This window comes from Cygnus olor, chromosome 2 (assembly GCF_009769625.2).
Source record: "Cygnus olor isolate bCygOlo1 chromosome 2, bCygOlo1.pri.v2, whole genome shotgun sequence".
Taxonomy (NCBI): Eukaryota; Metazoa; Chordata; class Aves; order Anseriformes; family Anatidae; genus Cygnus; species Cygnus olor.
This window is the reverse complement of record NC_049170.1, coordinates 150,660,887-150,687,233: the sequence shown is the minus strand read 5'-3', so window position 1 is coordinate 150,687,233 and position 26,347 is coordinate 150,660,887.

The window sequence follows — 26,347 nt, the reverse complement described above, 5'->3', positions numbered from 1 at the left end:
GAGATAAAGAAAGGCATTGAAGATATCCCATGGAGATACTGAGATGATCCAGAAGGGACCATCAACACCGGAGAATTTCACAGCTGAGGAAATGCTGAATGAACTGTGCTTGTTCAGCCTCTGGAAGTGAAGGCTCAGGTTGGGGGAATCTAATCACTGCCTCCTGATACCTAAGGGGTACTTGTGAAGTGTTCTCATGTATTCTTAAGACACAGTAGAAAGGTATTCTCTCTACTGTGACAGGACAAGAAACAACAGGAACAAGTGGCTCCAAGGGAAATTCCACCCAGATATTTAAAAAAACAACAACTTGTTGCTGTGAGAACAATTAAAGAGCAGGATCAGTTGCTTGGAGAAGGGTGGAATCTCCCTCACTAGAAATATTAAAGACTTGGCTTGACTGGGCCTTGGATAATCTAATCTGCGGCTCTGCTTTCAACAGAAAGTTGGACCAGATGATCCTGGGAGGTCCCTTCCAACCTAGACTTTGTGTTTCTGTGTTTCCTTTTCATTTCTTCTTAATATAAACTTTGCTATGTATTTATGAGGCTGGGGGAATATTTTCCTGAGCTTTTGAATTTGCAGCAGAAAGCAGCAAGGATGCAACGGGACTTGTTTCCCATGAGTGTCCAACATGGAAAGAGTTAAAGACCTCTCGCTAGCTCAGACAGCATCTCCAGCTCCCACATACCCAGACTTTTAACTTCCTGGGCTGCACCCTCACCTGGACACCTGGCAGACGCCCTCCGTGCCAGGTTTCTGCCCAGTCTAACCCTGCCTGGAGGGGCGGTGAGTCTCCCGCTCACCGCTGTCCATGTTTCTCCCAACTACTGACTTATTAATGCTCCACACCATGCGCCAGTACAGAGCACAAGCCCTGCCCTTCCATCTCCTTGACGTGAGTGGGCATGCAGGGCCTGGCCTCCAAGCGGGTGCAGCAATCTCCCACAGAAGCAAGGAAAAGGCGATTGACTGGTAGAGGCAAAAATTTCTACAGCCAAAGGTTCAGCCCATCAGAAGCCCCCCTCATGGTATGAGCTACAAGCCTAAGAGATGAACAGACCCTCATATATAAAATACCCCAGGTCAGCAGCTGCAGGGTTAACCGTGCTAGCAATAATGCCTGCACGAAGCAAACAGATCGCGCTGTGAGATTTTTGGCTGGGTGCCTTAAAACTCACAAGCCCACCTGGCAACAAGGAGCTGTTTCCCTGTTGGGATCCACACCGAGATGGACAAGATAAGGAGGGTGGATTTATCAATCGCCCTGAAGCTTTCCTGCCCTGTGCATGGAGGCAGGAAGAAACGAGAGCAGGAGGTGGCTGGGAAGTGAAGCCACAAGCAGGATGGCCTGGAGAGGCATCGGGGGCCACCGAGCATCATGGCACACCTTTGGGGTGACTTCTACCACATCTGCTGCAGAAGCCACACCTGAAATACCTCTCCAAAATTGCTTCAGATAAGCAGTGATTCCTACCCTGAGGAGCTGGAGAGGTGTCCAATCCCACACTCCTCCCTTCCGTGGCCCCGGCTCCTGACTTGCCATACGTGAGAGCGATGCAGACACCTCCGTAGCTATTAAAACACAATGAGATGTCTGAGACAATGGGAATCCACTGGGTGCAGCAGTCCTTGAGGTGCTTGGGGTGATGCCTGGTTGTGTTTTGCTTGGCCCCATTCACAGGCTGCCGGCAGACCATACGTCACTGCTCCCTGTCCCAACAGCACACCTCGCCAGCCGGGGAGGGAAACAAGAGCGCTCGTAGCAGGTCAGGCAGCAGCCAAGCAGCCGCCATGGAGCCATTTGGGAGTGAGAAAGTGAGCAGAGTACGCACCTATTTTTTTGCAGAAATGATCTGCAATTAAATTGATATTAGCTGTTCCAGGCCACCCACAGGAAGAGGACTTAAGGCTTGGGAACAGGCGTGAAGCACAGCTTCACAAAGGCAGGAAACTGATGTACACGTGGATTTATACCAATTTCCCACATAACAAGGTCTAGGAGATCACTGTCTGACTGTCTTCCCTCTGTTGAGCGCAGTGACTGAAAGCAATTAAACGTGTCAGAGAACTGGAAGATAATGAGATTTCTCTCCATTGTGTGAAAGCAGCTGAGCGGATGAGAGAAACCCTAAAACTGCCTGCCCAGCTTGGGGATGCGTTCACACGCTGCTGGAGATCGGAGGCGTTGGATGGGGACCAGCTGCAGCCCGGGGCTGTGAGTGCCAGGAAGGCACAGACTGTGCCTGGGGGTGTGGAGCAGTGGTCGGCAGGTGACCGGAGTGGGAAGTGGGACATGGACCTCCCATGTCCATGTTAAAATCACCCAGTGCTGGTGGGAAAAACTGACGTACCCAAAGTGACAGCAAAGTTAGGCAGAAATGGCACTTCCCTTTCCTCCTTATACATGTTTACACACCCAGTGGGATTCACTGAACAGCATTTTGCATTCACTGGTTTCTCATCTTCTGAAAACTTCTGATATTTAAAACGTTTTCCCCTGTTCCATAAAATCAGGAGTCTTCAAGCCAAACACAAGCAATGAGAAATGTGGGATGACCGAGACACCCAGTGCTCACTCCATGTCCTGCTCCTCGCCCCAAGAGCACTGAGGTGGCCATGAGCAGCGCAGAAAAGCTTGGGCTGCCCAAGGAAGGAGCAGCCCCAGCTTCTGCCTCCTCCCTTCCCTGAACAAAAGCAGCTGTAGCTGCTGAACCACTCGGGTTTGCAGCAAAAGCATTCTGAGATAAATTGTTAAAGATTCTGAGGCTCTCCTAAAATGCCTTCTCTATCCTCCTTGGATGTGGGAATTTGCAATTATCTCCTTGCTACATGCAGACATTTGAGGGTCTTCACCATTCATTTTCCAGAGCCCTTTTGGGTGCTCATTTACCATTTGTTAACTGGCAGTGGGCAACGCGGTCATGTTCATGGCCTCTCAGCTGGTTCAAGGCCCAGCCATAATGACCAGCTCATGACAGAGACACCAAGTAATGAAGACAGACTGGGAATGATGAGTGGTTGGATTGTTCTTATGCAAGCAAATCTTCCTGTGTCTTGTCTTAGGAAATTATTTCAACTATCCCTCCCGTGATAAAAGGAGCATATCCTAATTGAGGGTTAAAAAGGGGAAATCCTGCAGCTGAAAGAGGAATATCCATCACAAGGAGGTATGCAGGAGATGGCACCTCCACACTGAGAGAAACATCAACAGTTTCACAAGAGCTACAGACTGCTCAGAAAGGGTTGCATTTTAAAGTTTTTCTCTAACCTGGGATGCTTTCTTCCTAATTTAGCAGACCCCGAGGAACTAATCAGTAGCGCATGTTTAGGTGACTTGGCAATCTTCCTGAACATTTTCTTTAAAATGAATAAACCTGACAAGCACAAAGCAAGTTACAAACTGCCTGGACTTCCAGGAATAAGGTGATGGTTCAGAGAATGCAACCCTGGAGTCCCCGACGGAAAAGCAGCATATCTCATGGCAGAGCCTTCCCATCCCCACCCTCCTCTTTTCATTCAATTTTCTTCCCCATGCACTTTTGCTACAAGGCAGTCGGGATGTCTCTGTGCAGCCAGGCTCATTCCAACTGGCAGCTCTGGATCAAAGAGCACTGGAAACATTAATCACCAGTGTGCCTAATCATTTCCAATCACAAGAAACTTTTCTCTGTGACCTGGCATATAAACACGGAGTCATTTCATTCACTGGTTGACAGACCAGAAACCAAACAATCCTTATCGTACCTAATTCATCTTACTCCTCCAGGTTATAGATGGATCAACCTGCAATTCTCCTGCAGCCGTGGCAAACTTTAGGTGCTTTACTTAATCAAACTGATTAGCAACATGTCTGTAGTGCCTTTTATCTGTTGGTTCCAAAGTAGTTTACAAGCATTAAGTGCATCTAATTTTGTGATAGCAGAGCAAGATGTGGTTAATACATTTTTGAAAGCACCTCCAGTAATGAGGGAGAGCTCTTGTTCTAGAAGTATTTGTGTGGGGGGTTCAAGGTGGCGAATTTAGCTGATGCATGAAAACCGCTTTGAAAATTAAATAAGCAAATGGCAAAGTCGGGGAGGGAGCCCAGGAATTTTGATTGCCAGCTATCTGTGCTGCCCGCACTGCCATATGGTTTGTAGCAAAAGGCAAGGAATAATCAAAGCAGACATCTGTGCCCGCAGCTTTATCTATTTGGGCACCATCCTCCGGACAGCCACACTCTGAGCACAAACAAAGCGCGATGAGATCTCCTCTCCCATCAGTGGGTCCGAGGGGGACGTTGTACCTCCTGCTCCAGTACAGGTTAATGTGTGCGTGACTGCCACCTGTTTGGGAGCTTGCTCCCACGGTAACATTGATTTCTCTCTTATGCCAGGAGGAGAATAACAGCCTTGTCACAGCTGCAAGGAGAGCTGACAAAAAGCTAAAGTTGCTGTAGCTTTTCTTGGTTTTCACTCGAGTGCCCCTGACTCAGGGAAAAAAAGAGAATTACACCAAAGGTCAGCTTGTTCCAGGGCAGCTCGTTCCTGCTTTGAAGGAGGGAGAAGAGAGGGGCGGCACAGAAACCTTCTGCTACACCTGACAGGCTCTCACAGATCAGAGCCAGCCATGGAGCTGTGCAGGGGCAGTTTGCAAATTTGCATGACCTGCCTTGAACCTTATCTGAAACTGTCCCATGCACGTTTAATACCTCCTTTTCTCCACTGCATCGTACCAGAAGTAACACGGCACTGAGCAATATTTCAGTGTCTCTTCCTAGGGAGCAGGTGCCTTTGGGAAGGGTGAGGGAGGCAAGGAAGGGGGGCACAGGCACAGAGAGACTTCCCTCCTACCCCATTTGCTGCGGTGGGTTTGCTTTCAGTTCTATGAAGGGTTTCCTGCTGGAAAGGCTGCCAACCCAAAGCTGGATTTCAACAGTTGCTCAGCCACAAGCTTTCTGCTCAGAAGCCACACGTGTAATGGCACTGACATATCAGGCTCCTGGGAGGCAGACCGTGACACTGAGCCGGTTGGATGCAGGGGATTAGGTGTCTAGGAATAGGTTTGGCAAGAAGCAGTGCATCCAATGATGGCTGCCAACCGGGGCAAGACGAGGTGCCAAAAGGCAGGAGCAAATCTCCCCCAGGTCTCTGCCGGCTGTTGGGTGGGCAGCGAGGGGCTGTCTCACCCTCCCCCGACCCAGCACCTGCACTGGCTTAGCCTCTCATCCCTCCTTGCTCTCATCTTCCAGCCCCAGGTTTCTGCAACCCTGCGCAGACCTCAAACTGTGTTTTATCCCTTTGATTCCCAGTCCCAATCTGCTGCAGAACCTAAAAGCCCAACTGGGAGGAAGGGACTGATCACAGGTGCCTGCTCCCTTCTGTTGCCTTGCTCTGGGAGCAGGAACCAGGCAGGACAGCTGGAGGCAGTACCACCTGCACCAGCTTCAGGGAGCGGTGCCACGGCCAGTCCCTGGGCGCCTCCTCTCTATCTGCAGACGTCTGGGGACAGGGATTTTGTACCTCTGCCTGTCACCTGGTGGTTGGCACTGGGAGGAGGCAGAGGAGGCTTTGGTTATGGAGTCAGGCACAAACTCTAGGCAAAGCAGAGCAAAGTGCTCGTAACTGTTTGGGTTGCAGAGCTGGCTGAGGCAGCATTTCAGAAGCATCTCAGTGCCCCAGGGCTGCAGGGTCCCAGGCATGGAGAAGACAGGCAGCCTGCGGTGTCGCTGCCGTGCTGGCCCCAGGCTGGCACTGCCAGCAGCATCACTCTGGGCACCGGGGCAGTGGTACCTGTGTCCTCCATGCCTCTTGGGTCTGCCAGCCAAGACCTTTTCTGAGGCTGCTCAGCTGGCCTCTTTCCTACCGTCAAAATGCAAACAAGGACAGAACACTACCAAGTGTCTTGATCTCATGGGGAGAAGAGGCAGAGGCTGGGACATTCCCACTTATCAAACAGCCAAAAAACCTTTCCTTTCTCATGGGTGACAGGACAGAGTTGAGGCTGTCCTAAGCACTGGCTATGGATGCTTGTGAGGGAGGTCTCAGGGGATGCACCACCAGGTTAACCTTTCCCCATGCCTGAAAATAAAATAAAATAGTTAAAATAAAATAAAATAAAATAAAATAAAATAAAATAAAATTAAATTAAATTAAAGAAAAGAAAGGAAAAGAAAGGAAAAGAAAAGAAAGGAAAAGAAAAGAAAGGAAAAGAAAAGAAAGGAAAGGAAAGGAAAGGAAAGGAAAGGAAAGGAAAGGAAAGGAAAGGAAAGGAAAGGAAAGGAAAGGAAAGGAAAGGAAAGGAAAGGAAAGGAAAGGAAAGGAAAGGAAAGGAAAGGAAAGGAAAGGAAAGGAAAGGAAAGGAAAGGAAAAGGAAAAGAGAAGGAAAAGTGCTGCTGCTTCTGCTGTAGGAGCAAAACTGTGAATGCCAAAGTCAACAGAAAACGAACTGTTCTAACAATGATGCAAAAGGCCACTAAGCCCTCCTGAAGCACACTTGGACAAAACATGAACCAAACAGCCTGTGCGAGATTTGAACAAACTGCAGGAGAGCTCCTCAGAGCAGGGGAGTTCATTTTTGTTTCTATAAGAAGACCCTGTGAAATACTAAGCTTATCATAAGCACTAATGAAATAATTACACTGTAAATAAATAAAAGCAACAATATTCTGGTTGAAAATTCAAATGCTCAAGAAAGTCTCTGGTCCCTCGCCTGGAAAACCTCGCTTCAAACAGTTAAGGCTTCCCAAGCTCCAAGCAGCTGAAAACAAGGTCTTCTAGCAAGATGCATCAGGCAGTCAGTGCCCAGCTGCCTCTAACACACACTGAGGGTCCGCTTCTTGGCTGGCATAAATCAACCCAGGTCCATCATGGTCAACAGAGTTATATTGATTTCTTTAGGTAAATAAAACATGGCTCTCCTGCTGCTTCTTCAAGAGAACAGCAGCCGTGGGGGTGACTTTTCCAAACCCGTCCAAAGCTGCTGACATGCCTTCCCTGCCAGCAGAAAGGCAGAGCTGCTGTGGAGAAGAGTGGCCTAGCAAAATCTTGAATGAATCACAGGCAGCCAGAGGTTCATCCTTCCACAGGCCAAGAAAGCTGTTGGTAACTTTCCTCTTCCCTGGCAGCTTTGCAACCATGCTACCACGCTGCTAACTGGAGTTGAACTTGAGTCCCCTGAGCATGGCTATTTAGTTCAGCCTTGGCACTAAATGGAGGCTCCAGAGCTCAGGGACCACAGCAAGCACCTGTCTGCCCATCCCCACTTATCTACGTGGATGTGCCCTGCATAAAAAAAAAAGCACTTGATGCAGCCACAATGACTGTGAGATGCACACTGCCATCTGTGTGAAAGGGAGCCAAGGAAAATGGGGAAAGGAGCTCTACTGGGTCCTTTTTTATCATCCTCTTCCACTTGCTGGAAATTTGTTACTGCTAATATAGAAGAATGGTAGGATGCACCAAAATGCCCAAGCCTGGGCATACCATCAGAGCAGGAGTGCTGCTGGTCTCTCCTGTCTTGACCTGCTGCATTTTTTAAGTTCAGATGATCACAGCTCCCACTCTCTGCTCATTTGCTGATGAGATTTGAAAGTGGGTCAAAGTGAAACCCTCGTCATTTTGTTTAAATTTAAATAAAAAGGAAACAAAACCAAAATCAGCAAAAAACAAAACCCAGCTCTTGGATTCTGCTCACACTCTCCTTCCATTTGCTATCAACTGGTTTATCCAAAAATGTTCACCAATTTGAAAATCTCCATGTGTGAATGAGCACTGGGGGAAAATCCCATCTTTGTCAGTCCCATGAAATATATCTGATTTGTTCAAAAATGATAACAAAATTAAGGGATAAAAAAATTCTCCCACAACCCCCACCATTTTCATGTTTTTCATAATGACTCAAGCTTTTCAGAGGGTTTGAATATATACTCTGTGACTGTTAGTTTTACAATTACATTGTTACCCTGTAAGTGAGAGAGGAAAAAAAAAAAAAAAAGAAACTTTGGCCACCCATCAGTGAATGAATGACAAATAGGTGAAAGAGGATCATGCTTCTGTTAATCAGACAAAAGAAAAGAAAAAGAAAAAGAAAAAAAAAAAAGGAAAAAAAGAAACAGAAAGTCAAGGTGTGTTGTGCATAGGGAGAAGCAACAATTAGAGTTTGCTCTCTCTTTGCTGAAACCCTGGAACATCACCTTCGCAATAAAATCTCCAGCAAGGGGGTTTTGCCTATGGTTTTCTGTAAATAATCCACTGCCATCATCTTCTCAAAGCCCAGAGATTTTGGACTTGATTCTTACCCACTGTAAGTCAGTGTTGCTTCATCAACTTTGATGTCCCAATCTGAAGACATTGCAAAGTGGGCGCATCTCCTTCAAGGGGCGTAGGGATGGCTTCATTGGGAGCCTCCGCTGTTTGCAAACGGGGACATTTCGCAGAAGAGTTGTGCTGTTGCTTGCTGGTGGCGAGAGCCCTCCCTCCATCACCAGAAAGGCAGGCAACAGCCTGGGATGGGAGCAGCGCCTTGACACCAGGCCAGGGAAGATGTTGGAGCCCAACCACGAGGATGCCCACTCCCAGCAGCTTCCCAGTACAGCATGGATGGAGAGACTGAGATGCAGGGAGGAAACTTGGAATCAGGGCTCATCACAGAAACTCAGTCAAACTGATCCATTCAAAAAGGCTTGCAAAAATCACAGCCCGACAGCTTGGCTGTGTTTGCCCTCTCTTAAAGCCGCTCAATCAGGCTGAAAGCAAATCTCTCTAAACATGTCACTCTGAACAGCCGCCAAAAGAAAAAGAGAAGCTGCAGAAGGTGGGTGTGCATTTAATGGTGATCAAAATGCCCCAAATTTTTCTTAACATAACTCCTGTTGCTCATTGCCTTCCCCTGTGCTTGTCTACTTTTAGAATGCTGTTATTTATCGTCTCCACAAGGCAGGTGGAGTGCCGCTGAGGCCCAGCAAATGGGTCAGGCTCAGTACAGGACCTCCAGGGACTGCCCAGCTTGTAAGAGCTGATTGAAGTTTCTGTATTATTCTCAATTGGACAGCGATAGACAGATCTTCATGAGGTGCTTTGTTCTGGTAGCTCCTTCTGACTCACACGGGCAGATGCAGCAGTGAGGTGGATTCAACTCATTCAATTTCAGACATCCAAAGTGTAGGAGTTGACGTCTCAAGCAGCTGTCTGGCCTCCCTTCATAGTCACTGGAGGGAAACGGCCATTAGCAGAGGGTAACTTACCCGTCTGAGATGACTGCCTTAAGACGAGATGGCTCCAAAACCTCTTGACCTGATAGTTTAGTACTGTGGGAGAACTTCCCTACCTCTAGGATAGATGGAGGAAGGAGCTGGGCATTATCAGGGCTCTGAGTGTAACGGCAAAATGACCCAAATGGTCCACACTGCCTTCAGTATCCTGCAGGTCACTCCTCTTCACCTCTACATAATAAGCCCAATCTTTAGACTGAGGCTAAAATGCACACAGATGACCCTAAAAAGATATCAGGATTTCCTCCAAAATCTGGAAAGGCATAAAACTTCCAAGGGTTCCTTCTGCACCCCAAACTGCTGATCAAAGCTTTCTTCCATCAGACGTGGAAGTCAAGTCACCCCCTTCCCAGCCGTCTTCCCAATTAGCCAAATAAACTGAGCTCCTTAAGTCTCACATCAGGGAGTTCTGGTTTTGCAATCCCAAGTCATTTTGTGGCTCTCCTTGGAATTATTCCTGGCTTTTCCCCATCCCTCTTCAAGCACAGACACCCGTAACCATGTCCCCAAAGGGACATCACTTCCCTGCTTTTCCTTGCTCTCCAGAATTGCAAAGATCCTTCCTGTCACATTGCTCCATCGAGAGCTCACATGCAGTCAATTATCCATGATGACCCATTAAACTTCTCAGACACTGGGTTCCCAAGATAGCCTCACTCAGGCTTGAGAAAGAACCTGAATTTTTCATTTCCAACTACACCACTATCTATTTAACTGCTGTAAATGTGTGGTTCTTGTTTGTCTTGGCTCATGACAACTAGCACCTTCCTGAACATAGAGCAGCAAAGACAAACCATTGCTAATAACCAGCTGGCTGCAGTCACCCAATACAGAAACCTGGAGAGTTTATGCTGTATGGATACAGGCTGTCCTCTGTCATTTGGCAAACTGACAGAATCACAGAATGGATGAGGTTGGAAGGGACCTCTGGAGGTCATCTGGCCAAGAAAGCAGCCTTGGGTGCACCAGAGTGACCCATCATGCATCCCATGGCCTCACTACAAAACAATTGTTTCTGCCACATTATTTTTTCTTTTCTCCAGTTAGTGCATTGCTTTGGGCTTTCCCAAATTTCCCTGTTGCAACAAGGTATGGTGCAGGACTGGAGTCCAGGGACTCTTACTTTCCTGCTGGTTCCTGCAGCCCCGGGTTTGGCAGCTTGCAGATGGAGCGTGTGGCCGCTACCAGGAGCACATATGCTGCCTTTTGAGCTCTCTTTGCCTCGCTGCAGGATCACACGGTGCGCAATTTCCAAGGGGAACACAGAAGAGACAGTTGTTAGTTATGCTGCCATGATCGGCTGGTCCTCAGATGTTTGTTAAATGAGGGCTGCCATTAGGCATCACCTACTCCCGTGGGCATGGGAGGCCCATAATAATCAAGGCAGAGTTAATTTTGCCACCCATACTGAAATATAAATAACAGGCCTGATTCCATCCTTCTTCTAGGACAATTCAAAAGCAACATAGGATGATGAAAAGATGACAGAACAGATCAGTTTTGTTGCCTGCATGCTATGAAGGCAAACTTCATGGAAATTGAAATAAAATAAAATAAAATAAAATAAAATAAAATAAAATAAAATAAAATAAAATAAAATAATAAAATAAAAACCACCCTGACTATATGATTCATAAATTCCAAAAGCATAGAGAAACCAGTAAAATGATTTTGTCTGACCTCCTACCTAATAAAGACCACAGAATTTCATCCAGTGATTTCTGCCTGAAGCCCAGTAATTTGTGGTTCAAACAGAACATCTCGACCGGCCTACTGACCAGCTTTGATGTGAGGATGCCGAATGAGGTGCTAACCACTTCCCTGCCGTAAAAAGCTGGCTCTTCTACAGGTTGTCAGCATCTCCTCATCACTGCGTAACTTGCCATAGCCTTCTTGACGACACCAAAATTTTAGGTGGTTTTGCCCTCTCTACCAAAACTCTCAAATCATCGAAAAGAGCTAAAATGGGGGATTCTGAAGCACAAAATATTGGGTAAGGACACGCTGAGGGAAATAGAACAGAGCATCTCAAAGTAACCTTTTTCAGCAGTTAAACGGATGAAATTTACACTAAGATGCAACTGAAGGTTCACTCATTTTCCCACTCTAGGTAACACAGTGGAAAAGATATTTTGGTTAGGAACATAAATTTTCCAAACATACACCTATCTGTCTGTGTGACTTACTAGGAAAACACATTTACACATTTATTTGGTTATAAAAGTATTTTTCTACCACTTGTAAAGCTTGCTATAGTTTCACAATGATAGAAAATTTCCACAGCAGAGACCTTGAATGGCCAGAGCAAAATCCACTTCAAAACCATTTACCATAAGATAGGCTCAGTAAAAACACAGCTCACTGCTAACTGCACCTTCCTATTTTTTGTTTCCAAATTTTTGTGGTTGGAAGCACTGATAAGATAAAGGAGACTCTTTTTTTTTTCTTTTTTTTTTTTTTTTTTAAGGAAACAAACCCAAAATGTCAAGAAGGCTGCAAGACCAGACCCCTCTCAGGGGGAAAATATTTACACTGACACCAAACTAATAATTCAAGTAATTCCTTGTATCTTGTAAGTGCAGCATTTGATGACTACCTTGGTGATGGAAGTTCCACCAGCTACAGACCCACAAGAGCCCGGGCAACAGCCTCAAGATGCCCCCTGTCCCCGTAACACCAGTGGGTGTCTGAAGGAGGGAAGGGAGTTCAGGCACTGCTTCTGCTCTGTTCAGGCATCTCTCTGTTCAGGCATCTGTTCCTGCAAGGAGACGTTCATCACTAAATAACCATATTCATGTTTAATAAAATCCAGCCAGATAGCTCATTCCAACAGTGTCTCTTTCATTACCACTTTCAAAGAGACACTTTCTCACCCTTCGCATCTCACCCTCTGCCTGCGTTTGTGCTATGGCCAAACCTGGGCTGCAAAGCAAATTCCCAGGGTGGTCATCTTTGGGGTGATGGCTCAGCCTCTGCCGGGATGAGCCCTACTGTTTTCTGCTCCATTTCGGAGGGGTCAGCTCCATCTGCAGAGCAGGTAAAAGTTCAGCTCCAGCTCGCAGAGGTGCTGCATTTAAGGCGTGTATTTAAGGCATGCTTTAAGGCACAATCATATTGAGTGTGGGAACTCTTAAATCTGTTTAAATCCCATTTGTGTCAAAGTGTACAGGTGCAAGCCAACCTGATGAAGCCTTTCCAAAGCCAAAACAACTGAAACATTTCTCTGCTCACAGATCTGTGGACATGAAGGCTGCTGTCACAGTGTAAAGGTGCTGCATGCCCACATAACTGCACTGGCACTAACAGGATTCATACTGAACTATGGTTCAGCTGAAAAGGTATTGCTTCTGTACACAGAAAAAAGCCTACAACACCCTGTCTGTTGAGGTTCTGGGTATTTAACAGTTACAGATCTTCTTTTAAATCATCCATCTTGAAGCAGTCATAACGGGCAAAATACTGCTGCGATCCCAACAGCACCACAGACAGGGTGAAACTCCACCACCGGCCTCACAGTTTCCACTACTAATACTATAATGATTTTGTAACTCTCATTTATTTTTCACTATTTAAGCTGCTAGCTTGTGACAAATATTTTGCACAAGAAAAAAAAATAAGAAAAAGAACCCCAAACTCCAGAGACTGACCATCCTTGACAGGAACAGTCCTGGCATGTCTGGAATGTGCAAAACCTCAAAAGAGCCATTTCTGTTCATATTGCTCCTTATGAAAACCCTTTTTAAAGAAGGCACCCGCAGTTCCAGAGCCCCCTCAGGATTGTCTTTCACTTTGAGATGCGACTTATCAGCCAAAGCCCAGGCGGGTTTGCCTATCTGGCTACTGTGTCCTTTGCTTTGAACTCCCGTACCGTTACAGGCACGGCCGCCCAACTGGCCAAGCCATTTTCCTCCCCTCCTTTGTCCCCAGGTTCTGGGCAGATAAAAGCCACGCCAGGCTTGCTGCCCTACCAATGCAATTTGACTGTTAATCTTACATGGAAGAAAAACCAAACAACAAAACCCATCACCACACAAAACAGTTATCACCATTACCCACACAAATTCCAGAGCAACCACAGTGCGATTCAACCAGACCTGGGCTGCACTGCGTATCTCTGGACATGGACTGGAGAAGTTTCCAGTTCTGCAGTTCTGCAGTTATTTGGTGCTCTGACATGTCCTTTTCTTTTTTTTTTTGCATTGCTTCTATGAGTTTATTTATTTATTTATTTCCCCCCCCCTTAACTTGCTGTAGCATCACACACTGCTACTGGCAGCAGGGTGGGAGCCTGGTACGAGCAGGGCTCTGAGCAGCCCCTTGGACTTATGGGGATACCTATAGGGCTTTGCTGCACTGGAGCAAGGAGGTGAGCAACTCATGCTACTGCATTAGTGCAGTGCTGAGCATCTCTTGAGGTGTCTCAGGAAGGTCAAATCCTACTGTTTAAGTTACTTGCCAAACTCTTCCTGGTTTCTTCTTGTTTTCCATCTCTCTTTCCTTTCCTGAGCTTCCTGAAGGTTTCTGCACACACCTTCCCGGACAGAGCATCACTAGAGGCACATAACAATTTGTAGTGTGACGTTCAGATCTAGCCTGAACACCAGAAAGCACCAAAGCAATGCAGGGCAAAGATGAAACATGGGGATGGTCACTCCCGGTTTCCAGCACTTTCTGCCTTTTATTCACATACATTGACATGGAGCTATACAGAACGCAAGAAGGCGAGAAGTCTGGTGGGACAAATATTAAAGGCTGTAAGAAATAGCAAGAAAGTAAGTATCTTGGACAGAACTTAAAAAAAAAAAAATGGAAAGATGAAAAAACATAAGCAGGAATTCCCCAGTGGTCTGAGTTTATCTGTGCAATTGCTTTCAGGACTTTTTTTTTTCTTTTTTTTGTGGTACCACCTTGGTTTGTATGCAAAGCATCTCTGACTGGAAATATCAGCTGTCTTGGAAGAAAAAAAAAGCACAAGAAGGATAAGGATTTTTGCTGTGAAAGGTGAGATGGCTTTTGGCACCCTATGACATGCCAGAAAGCCTCTCTCCTTGCTAAAGCAACTCCCAACAGCACGCTGCAGCTCCTCCTCACTCCCAACCTTGCCCTCCATCCCAAGGTCAGCAGCGCATGGTGCAGCTCCTCAGGAGAGCTTCCATAGTTAGAAAACCTGAAAATGAAAGAAAAACAAGCAGGTGAGTGTATTTGCATTCCAGATTCACAATTAACACAGCACCAAATTAGCTGGTAGGAAACGGAAGAGTAAAAAGGAAAACCGCCAACTTTAAAATGCAAATCTTCACCCTACTACAATCGCAAGCCACAGCCAGGATTCCTATGGGTGAGGAAGGCGCTAGCAAGCACGCATTTTTTCACTACTTTTTCAATGTGGTCATTTCATGAACTTAACAGTGGCTTGTGATATGTGGTTTCATTCCTATCCCATATATAGTCAAGTCTCATTTCCTGAAAAGAGCACTAACAGAAAGGCAGAAAACCTTCAAAACGATTGTACAGATCTGTCTTTCCTTTCTCCTTTTTGTCTATTTTTTTTTTTTTTTACCATGCTGTACTAAAACCCAGCATTTTTTTAAATTAGTACAGTGTAAAAAATGGATCTTTTCCCAGGGCTCCTGTATCTTAAAGAATATAGGTTGCCAGTGTCCTTTCAAGCTCTCACACACTAACTGTTGGCAGCACAAAATGAAACAGCAGTGTATTCTGTTTTAACATGGTAAATGTACATAAATACATACAATTTTTGTATAAATTGCTACCAGGAATGGCTCTTCCTCCAGAGCAGTGAGCACAGCAAGCGAGGTTTGTTCGATCATGCTTTGCATTTGTAGCACAGGACCTCAGCACTCTGTGACCATCACCAGTTGCAGCCCCACGGAAAGCACGGAGGCGAGTAAAAACTTGCTTTACAGATGAATAAGTGAGACAGTGGTAATAATAACGCTGCACCTCTTTGCGTTTTTCCGCAGAACTCAGTTCATTGCTTTTTTTGCCAGGGTTCGATTCCTGTCCCTGGGGCAGCTCACAGTATTAGAAGCGAGAAGACGCTTGTCAAGCAGGGCTCCTCCATGGCCCTCTTCCCTCCAAAATACTCAAGATTTGCAGGTACAATGACAGGTCCTATTTAAGAGATCACCTTGGCACAGCCCAGCATCCCAGCTGAGCAGCTCTTCCAACCAACGTGCCATCGTTCCAAGACTGGGATGAGACCTTAGGAGGCAACAGGGACCTTAGGAGGGGACCTGGGGCCAACAGGGACCTTAGGAGACAAACTGCAGCAAAGACCTGGGCTGCAGGAGCAAAGCCAGTAAGTCAAGGCAAGAGCTCTCGGCACTCATTAGACCACATCTAGATACTGAATCTAGTTTTGCCCCTCCCAAGAAGAAACATCAACAAACTAGAGTGAGTTCAGTGGAGAAGAACCATGCTGGAAAAGGTTTGGAGACCTTGACTGGAGAGGAGAGGCCAAGGGAGCTGGGCTTGTTGAGACAGGGGAAGAGATGGCTTTGAGGGATTCAGCAGCAACTCTCAGTGCTTCTGGGGAGGTCGCTGAGAAGACAGTGTGAGGGTCTTCATAGTGGTGTCTGGCAGAAGAATGAGAGTCAATGGGCATTATTTTAAATAAAAGAGGTTTGGACTGGATGTCAGGAAAAACTTTTTCATGTGACAACAGACAAAGAATGCAGCTGGCTGTGGACTCCCCATCCCTGGAAGTCTTCAACACTTAACTGAATGAAGTCACAAGCTACCTGGTCTCATCTCACAGCTGGCCCTGCTCTGAGCTGGTTGGGCCTCCTGAGGGCCTTTCCAGCCTGAATTATCGTACAGTCCTATGCTCCATCTTCGAAATGCCACCTGTGCAGAGACTTTGGAAGAAAGGATGGGAATCACTCAGTGTTCGAATACTATGATATCACCCAAGCAAAACAGTCGAGAAAAACAATCGCATCTCAAGTCCATATGAGGCCCATCACGAAGACATCCCAGCCACACTAGACTGAATCAAAGGGCATGACAATTACTTTGACTTTTCCTCACCCTTTCTCTGGACCTAAACTCTAAGCTCTTCAGGACCAATCAAGTTCCCTTCTTGAAGGCCCAAAAGGCACATCCTAAGTACCATAACCTATGTTCCTCTCTGGACATAATAAACCCACTTCTGCCTCCAGTTCCACCATGATCCACATTCAAACTGTCTATCTCTATTGGAAGGGGCAGTTTGGTGGTGGCCAAGGAACCTCATGTCCCATTAGTGGGGTACACAAGAGCAGTGCTGGAGGGCCATCATAGCTCCTCCCTCCCCCAAACACACGTATTTACAGAACAAACAGGATTTCCTAAGTCCAGCCTAGAGAACCAACAGTTAAGAGGCTCTCTGTAGTGCCCAAGGCTGCAACCTCTGTTCCACACAATTGAGATCCCTCAAAAACGCTTCCCTCTGCTTTGTAAGCTCGAATGCTCTGGTGTGGGATGAGCAAGCTACGCCACAAGCATGGCCTTCCCCTGTCCCCTAGCCCTTGTGTTGTAAAAAGTGTTGGAGCAACACTTTGCTTCCAGTCAAAATAACGTACGTGGCTAAGAGACAGGAAGTGTCACAACCAAAGGGACCGTACAGACAGAGATGCTCGGCTCTCACTTCCTAGAAGAATCCATACAAACAATGAGGCAACCTTCACAAGCGATGGTTGGGCAGGAGAGGAAGAGGTGGAAGAGCAGAGGTTCGTCTGCTTGCCAGAGGTCACCCAGGGGGTCACTGGCTAAGCCACGAACCTTCTTCCCCTTTCTCCCAGTGTCTTGATGCTCCCTGCCCTCTTCATATCCCCTGTGTCAGGGGATAAAGCTGCCCTAATTGCACATAACCACACTTCTTGTTGGAGATCAAAGCCTAATGGATGGCAGCTTCCCACCAGAAGTCAATCATGACCAAATAACATCTTTTAAATATGCAAAACTGCATCCACATTAAGAAACTGCTCTAACTTAGAAAAGACACTTGCTAGTATGTTTTGAGATGTGGTCTATTCTCACAAGGCCCTAGAGGACTCTAAGGGTTTATCCACATATGGGTTTCTTATATTTGGAAGTGAGACCAGTAAGCATTTTTACACATATCTGTTCATAGATTTTTATTTTTAGTACAGGCAAGGGTATCAGATAACTCAGTTTCAACTTCTGCCGAAACTCCTGTGTAACCCAGGCTAGCTAATTTAAAGCAGTTTCTGACACATTGAGCCCCCGTAGCGACTTGTGCTGGCCTAAATTGCTGCAACTACACCCATATCGAGGTCTGTATAAATCAGTAAGAGAAACCACAGCTTAAGTCAAAATTAGGACCTTGGTACAGAAATAAGATTAAAACCCCTACCTACTCCTCCTCCTGGATAGGTGAGGTCTTGGAGCCAGACATGCCTTTGAAAACGGCCTCCCGCTCCTCCTTCCACCCTCCCATTCCTCCTTCCTTCAAGCAAGGTCTCAGGGCAATACTTTGCAGCCTTGTTTGATGAAGGAGAAGGATGCTTTCTGTCTGGGAAGCTGGGAAGACTGTGTCAGAACAGAGCAGACCCTGGGCATGCAATTACCCAGGCAGCAGCAACAATATGCTAATTCACTGGATCCCTCTGAAACGAAGCACAGTGCGAGTCCCTGGAAAAAGTGAAAAGGAGCCTGTTAAGGAAACTCTGTGAAGGCCTTGTGCACAGCAGCCCCGTGGAATCCAGACAAGGATGGACTTTGCACAGCCATCGTTTTTAGAGTGTAATTAGCAGCCAGCACACCTCCTCTTCCCGCCATGGTGCATCCATGCCTGGCCGGCAGGAGCAAGAGGATTCTCCCTCGATGCTGACAGCTCCTGCTGTTGTCCTCTGTGATGGTGGCACATCAGCAGATGCCATCATATATACTGAAAGAGGAAAGCTACGCAATGCAGAGGGTCAGGGCTCTGGCAGACAAAGGGTGCGAGGCACCAAATTTTGTACTTCTCAGACTGGAAACCACTTGCTTGAATGATGTTCATTGGTCAGGTCCTCCTCTGTATTTTTATCATTTTGACTAACATTTTCAAAGGCTCTCAAGGAATGCAAGAGAGTATTACTCTGGTAAAGGAGCGATTTTTGTAGGCTGTGGATATCCGAGGAGGTTAAACCACTGCAAGCTGACACATCCTTATTTTAAAATACTACAGCCCCTGCAAGGGGTGCCTCATCTGTGTCAAACTCACCCTAGACATATCATGGTCATAAGGCCATAATAACCTGCACTCTCTCACTGTGTCCAGAGCTTTCTCACACTTCCAGAAGTGCAGCATCCCTGTTTGTGTGTTCAGCTGCCATAGCACGGTCTGCACAAGATTCGTATCCCAAGCTCTGTCCCTCTGCTCAGGTGCCCAGAGCCTAAACCTCTTTACGTGACTTCCATCCTCTAGGTGTAAATAACAAAGCCAGCGTAACAAGGAGAGGAGGAGAAAACTGAAATTGTCCTTTGGATTCTTTACCATTGGAACTCAACACCCTCAGAAGGTCTGCACTGACCAACCACCTCCTGGGGCATCACCTCGCAGGCTTCTGACTTCTGCTGACTAATTCTTCAAACACCAAACTAGAAACTACAGCCCCGCAGCAGCATTGTGATGGGAGCAGTCTTCTGCTCCTAAATCGGAGATGGGGCATTGCTGCAGGCAGGAAAACCTGCCTTCCCACCTTTGGGAAAAGGGCTTGAGAAAATCTCTACTACCTTGGTATGTGTGATGGACTGCCCACTTCCCAGTGCAGCTTTCAGATGACTCCAAACCTTCTTGAGGAGCAAGCAATGATCTCCATCAAAGACAACATGGCTCTAAATCTGCGTAGCCCCTTGAACAGAGGTGTTTTTTTTTTTTTTTTTTAAATCCATATATTAACTCTGCCAAGTGGAAGAGTTGTACCAAGTCCCTATCTGCATAAGGATGCTGACCACTGAGCTGATTATCTTGAGGTCAGCTGCACATCTGTGCCAACACACTTCTTAGGGGACATAAAAATGGCTTTCATGCACAGATACAAGTGTTACTCCAAGGAGCATGGGGCAATCAGTTTAACTATGAAAAGTTTATATGCAGTCCTTAGGTTGCATCAAACCCCCTGGGTTCCTGAAGGAGCAGGATCTAACAGCAGCAGACATCTAGAGAATTTAACAATGTGCTTACCATGTGCTGGCATTTTTGGAGATTGTTTTTTGAGCAAAAGACTAAGAGAAATCACAGTTTGCTCTTGTTTAAAAAATGTATGTATTTTGGATGGGTGGACTTATGGTCTCCAAGGAGAAGACAGGGAAAGCAGAGCACACTACTCTGAAACACTGAGAGGCAAAGCCACCAGAAGCAAATCCTGCCAGTGTCTAGACTTGATCCCTGGCCTTTCACAGAGCTCCTGGTGGCTCTCCATGAACCAGAGCACTTCACTGCCCAGTGACGTGTCTCGGACGAGGCAGTTTCCTGAAAAGCACTGACAACACATGGTTAAAAGCTCAGGTTCAGACAAGCAGTAAAACAAGTCTGCTTCTGGTTTTTGAGTGTCTCACACTGGGCTGAATATTCAACGCTTCCCATGTTTGCTCACTCACAGGTTATCTGGGCTGCACAATCAGCAAAACTCCTGCAAAAACACTTGCTGGGGCTCCGCTACCAGGCGGTCTGTAATTGAGCTGTTCTAGAGAAAAACAGAACTGTTATCGCACCTACGGCTGTCCCAATACAATTAGTCATACCCGATGGAGAGATACGAGTCCTCTCAGGGCTCTTACCATCTTGTCAACACATGAAGTCAGAATGAAAACATCCTAACTATCAACAACCAACCTGAAACCTGAATCATGAATCCTGAAAGCAGCCTCAAAACTACGAAGAGATGTCCTCTGCAGAAGCAGACAGATGGTTTCCTTCTGTCTGTCATGTGTTTCTCCTTCCCATATAATTTCCTGATGTTGCTCAGTGAAATAACATTTCTTCCTTCACCTCCCCACTTGAGCAACACTTCTCTGTACCAGCTGAGGCATGTGCTGGGGTCAGGAGAAGCAGAAACCATGCTCAGGGCAGGAAGAGGCCAGAGGTTCAGTGGTGGAAAACAACGTCCCGGTTGTCTCCTCTGCATGACTTCAGAAAAGTTCCCCAACGCTGCTTTGCCTCATTTTCCCACTGAAATAGCAAGTTCCCCACCCCACTGGGTGACTACCACTGGGATCTGTGTGGTAGCGCTGGCGTTACCATCCTTGGGTAAACACTAATAATGTGAAAATTAGAGGAGACTGTTGGTATGTCACCACCTTGCTTGGTCACAGGGAGATCTCCAGCACAACCTAGACCACAGTTTCATGCAGCACTTTTATACCCTAGGACTTACAAACAACTCTCCTGGTCTCTTCTAGCTCCAAAGGTCTCAACAAACAATCCCTACATGAAGACCACCAGGCTGGTGGCTCAGGAGACCCATGAGAGGAGATCCTCTTCTACACTTGGCAGACAAGTCTGATACCACTGGGCATTTTTTGGCACTGATGCTATGAGTGAAGGAGATGACTACTAACCAAATGGAAGGAGTTCGGCTCGTGGCTGCTGCCAGAGGCAGAACATCTGGATGTGGTTCAGTTGTTGAACTTCTCTAGCTTGGAGGTCACCCGGCCAGGAGGTACCGCCTGAGTCTCACGGGGATCCTGTGGTTGTTATCTGCAGGGAGAACCCCGTGCTTGGCAGGAATGCACACAAGAGTGTGCTGTGGTGGGGCTGGCAGCAGAAACCCAGGGGTCCCTCTTCATAACCATCATGAAATTCATTTGGCAACCAATTCATTTTTCAGAGGCCCCCTCCCCAGTGATGGTAATTCTTCCTTGAGGCGATCTGTACTAGCAACGGCATGCAGCGAGGTGCAAGGGGAAGCACTCCTGGCATGGCCAGGAGCTGCAGAGCAATGTAACCACACGTCCACCTCGTTCCTCAGCACCAAATCTCCCAGCCCCAGTCGCCCTGCCGAAATGGGTAATTGCAAGGCAAGTCCCTGCCAAAACCACACAGCTGTGCACACCCCAAAGAGCAGAGGACAGACATCTAGAGCACAGAGCAACTGCCGTAGGTTGCCATGGCAGTGCGCATGGGTGATTTTATCACCCTTATCAGCTGCAGCAGCATTTAGGCCTATTATCAGAGACTACCCGAGTATTTTCAGCATGCAATAGGTGGGAGAATCAGAAAATCAGCATCAGCCAGAAGCCAGCGGTCAGCACACAAAGCCAGAGCCCTCACTCCCCACGGGCATGCAGACGTTTACCCAGCCCCGTGTTTGTGCTGGAGTCGACGGGTGATGCAGGGCGCCCTGGCAGCTCCCACCAAAGGAGGCAAGCGCTGCTCTTCGCAGAGGGATGCACCCAGAGCAGGCAGATGGAAAGGAGGCCCGGCGCCGGTGAGAGGAGGGCACTCATCGGCACTCCCCGTGGAGCTGATGAAAGTAGGTCAATCTTTCTGCTTTGCTGAGCCTTTTGGCAGGCTGGTGCTGCGCTGCCGTCACTGCTCACAACTGATAATTTGTGCTGCGCAGCAGACACATCGTTCAGAAGTTAACGCATTCAATACATCTAATTAAATCAACCTTGGCATCCGTTCAAAACTCTTCTCACCGCTTTTTTTTCCCTTCTTTGTTGGTTGGTTGTTGTGCGTGTTTTGTTTTTTGTTCGCTGTTCTTGGTGGCATAGACACACAAGAGGAGGTGAACGAGGGTTGCTAAGGGGCAAGCTGGGTTTCATCTCTCGGCTGTTTCCCTGCTGCTCTCCCGTCATCGTGGAGATGCTTTGTCTTCCTCAGAGGAATGTGACAAGCCCATGTGGCGTCCATGCTTATGCCCCCTTCCTGCCCACCTTCCTCTGGACAAAGCGACCTTCTCTGTCTTCTCACGGGCTTTTCAAACAGAGCCACACACCCACCGGTGAGCTTTTGGCTCTGCTGCTGACACTCACCACCCTGAATGCGTGCTTGGTGCCTTTGCTGCCCACCCTGTCCCCCTGTCCAGCACTGCTCTTCCCTGGGGACAGCCCTGGTCACACACGGCCGGTGGCAGGACCAGCTCACACCATATGTATTACTTTTAAGCTGGATTTTATTCCCCAGTTCAGGTCCTGTGAAGCGCCTGAGCATGGGACAGAAGCAAGCAAGCCAAGGACACGGCTGGTGTCAGGCAGCACACCAAAGGCCACCCTGAAGCACCTGGGCTGTGATGGACACTCCGAGGTGTGAGCAGCATCTTCCAGTACCTTTTGCTTCCAGTACCTCCTGGAGCAAAAGCACCAGGGAGCCACTGGGGGTGCCTCGCCTGGCCAGGGTCTCCTCTGGCTGCTCTCCTGTGCAGTTCCTCTGCACACCAGCTCAAGTTGTGCCAGGGGAGGTTCAGGCTGGAAATTAGGAGACATTTCTCCTCAGAAAGAGCAGTCAGGCATTGGGACGGGTTGCCCAGGGAGGTGGTGGAGTTACTGTCCCTAGGGGTGTTTAAGGAAAGGTTGGACATGGTGCTTAGGGACATGGTTTAGTGGGTGACATTGGTGGTAGGGGGATGGTTGGAACAGATGATCTTGGAGGTCTTTTCCAACCTTAATAATTCTGTGATTCTACGTGGGCATAAACACAGACGGTCCTACCTCTTCCACCAGCTCATCCGCATGCATGGCTGTGGGAATTTAATGAAAGGCACTTGGATTGTCCCAGAAGAACACACTTGTCATATCCTCTGATTCTTGTACCAAATTTGTTATCTTTTCCAAATCCTTTAGGTTTTCTTTGTCCTTCCTGGGCTGGGGAACCAGGACTAGAGAGTATTCCAGGTGCCACCAGACCAAGGCTATGTTTGAAATGTTAATTTTTCCTTAGTTTGATGTGAAAGACCTCTCTGGCACTGACAGAAGAGCGTTATATCCAGATGACGGCACTCTGCACATCTGCAGCCTGTTCTCTGCTACCACCTCGAAGACATCCTTGGCCTCCCTGACTGAAAAGCAGCTGTTTACCTTTCCCTATCTGTGCTATTTCCTCTCTCTTAACCCAACACCCCCCAGAAACCATTCCTAAAACCCTCAGGACAACCCTGGGCAGTTCTCCCTTCAGGCTCCCCAGAGCCTGGTGAGCTGTGTTGCTGCTGACTCTGCCAGCCAGCAGAGGTGGGAGCATCTGAGGAGCACCGGGAGTGACTGCTCCTGCTCCCTGTGCCACAGCAGCAGCGGTGGCTGGCAGGGAAGGGCGCTTCGTTCATGCAAAACCTCTTGCTCATCCCTTTCTCAGCAATATGAAAGCAGCCTGAAAAGCACTTTGAACTCCTCTGGGATGAAAGACGCCAGCAGAGTGTTGGGTATCACTCTCCCTCATGGCAGCAGATGTTACATGACTCTCTCGGTGAAGGCAGAAAGTCATTTCTCCATGAGCAGGCTGCCCTCACCTCACGTGCTGATGACAGCATGGCACCAGGCTCGGGGCCATCGCTCCCTTCTGCCCCCAAGCCTTCTGCATGCACACCTTGGGCTGCACGCTGGTACAGGAATCAGGATCAGAGGGAAGACAAGGGAGTAGAGGGCACCAATTTAGGGCAATTACCATGGCTGCTGTGAACCAGCACGTCTTCCCTGACAACACCACTGCCAGAGCTTTTCCCATTAGATGACCCACTCCGTGAAAAATTCATTTACATTTTTATTTACGTTTCCTTAAAAACCACTGATCAAATAGGACCAGGCATTTGTGTGCCATCCATACTACACTAGCCTGTCCCAGCAGTGCTGGGTGCCACCTGAACACAGCCTTGGAGGTGCCACTGGTGACCCCAAGAGCTGAGAGAGGCCAAAAAGACCCAGCACCACGTGGCACTGAGTTTCACATGCAGGTGCCTTGCACGGCTGAATTAAGCGGTAAGTGTCCTTTGCATGGCAAAGGATAGTGAGAGAATCTGGTGGTTTTAGCACTGGGGTTGATGGGGAGCTGCTGTGGCTTTCAAACTCAGAAAGAAATAGGAGGTGGTTTGCCGAGGGGTATGAAAGTTCATGCAAGATCATCAGGGTTGTCAGAAAAGGTGGACAAACCTGACACCACCTTCGGCACCGCCAGGCTCATTCAGCTGCTCTGTTGCTGAGACATCAGGCCGGTCACCGTGAAGTGCACAGCAAAGGCAGACAGGCTTCTGGCCTCTGCAGACACGCAGAGGGTTTTGCAATAGGCTTTCTCCAAGGGACGAGGTAGTATAGGGAAGTCCCGTCTCCAAGTTGCATGTTGCTGCTCCCTTAGCTGTCAGAAAGGACACCGTTTATGTTGCTGTGATCTGGATTTATAAAACGTGAGGTTCAGACCTCTGCAGAACAGACCCAGGAGTCATTTCAGCACACACAGCAGGGCAGTGATTTGCACTTTCAGGGTGAGGAAAGAAACATGAAGCTGCCTCTTTCACTGCCGAAAAACGTTCTCAGAGGAACAGCCATCAGCTCAGCATCTCCTCTGCACCCACCTATTTTCTCCATGAACCTCTGGTGCCAGCAAGCCAAAAAAGATAAACTAATTCTGATGCTTTTGCTCTTTTATACCAACTACATGCACAAGGTGCCAAGCTGTAGGACAGATAAACAAAGCACGCATCAGCCAGGGAGTTCCACCATCCCTTCAGCAGCAATTTCTCTCCCATCCCTTTTCCCAGTCCTAGCTGAAGATGGAAGAACATCTAAAAGCCCAAACTCCCCAGATCCTGTGCACTATTTCTTCTCTTCTGGATATACAACAAACACCGAACACCAGCCTGTCCTAGGGCTGGCATGGGCTTCACCATGGCTGCTGCCAGCCCCATGTGGCCTCCCCTCCCTTCCAGCCTTTGGATCTGGGACTGCTCCTTGGTCCCCGAGCGTGGCACAGCATGCTCACCAGTGCCCCCAGGGACCCAAGTATCTGCACAGAGCAGGACAGCCCACCAGCAATTCAGCCAGCCCAAGGAGAGCAGCGAGGACCGTTTCACACCACTGCTGTCGACGCCACCAACGTCTCTGCAGCCAGCAGGAGCCATGCGAGGCTGCGACAGGAAATCGGTCTTAATCACCGTCTCACTTTTCATTCCCCACTTCAGTTCTGCTATTAACAGCTGCTGAGAGCTGGCTCCACGCTTTCAGACGAGCAGCCGTTACAACATGGGGTTTAGCTCGAGCGTTTTCAAGCTGCAGCTCCAAAAGCAAAAAAGTATATATGAGGCTGGGGAAGAGAGGGGAGAAATCTGGTGATCAGGGCTTGGTGATCAGGCTGACTTGGCACATCCATCTTTGCCCACGGATGGATTTTCTGAAGCCCCACCACAACAGCTTGTGAACCCCAGCAGGAAACCCTAGGGTATTCATTGATTTGTCATTTCCCTGCTCTCCAGGAGAGCACCGCTGCAGTGCTCAGAGGCAGGAGGAAGCAGACCGAGGGCCATTCGGAAGCAGCCCCATCCCTGCCATTTCCGACCCCAAATCTCAGCTGGCAGGTGCACATGAGGACAACACCAGCACTGCATGAACTTGCTGCCTCGGGCTGGTGCCCGCTCGGGACAGTAGTGCAGCAGGGTCTGAGGCAGATGTGTGTCCAGGTGCTTCCCCTCCTCCTCGCCCCTGATACATCTATAGACCTGTTGTGATACTGAGGCCAGGCAACTGCTCAGCCTCTGCGGCAGCCCAGCAAAATTCCCCTTGCACAGGGGAAGTCTGCTGCCACCATAACCCGTGCAGATGGCAGAGCTGACTCCTGGACACCTGCACCAGGGACCATCAAAAAAAAAAAAAAAGGGACAGTGGATTCTGGGACCCAGAAGGGAACATGGCCAGAGCTGGTTGGCAAAACCATCCCTGTGCACCAGAGCGGGATCACTCACAAGTGCCCATCAGCACCCTCAGGATGTTTTGTGACACAAAGATGGCAAGGAGGTGTTTGTGGCCTCCCTGCAACAAAGGGAACTGGACAAGGAATTAAGGGTGCTCTCCTCCTTTTCCAGGGTCCAGCAGCAGAACCCTGTTCGTGCTCAGCTCAGTGTTCAGGTGCTTGCTGGTGCTCCTGGCATGGAGCGGGGTTGG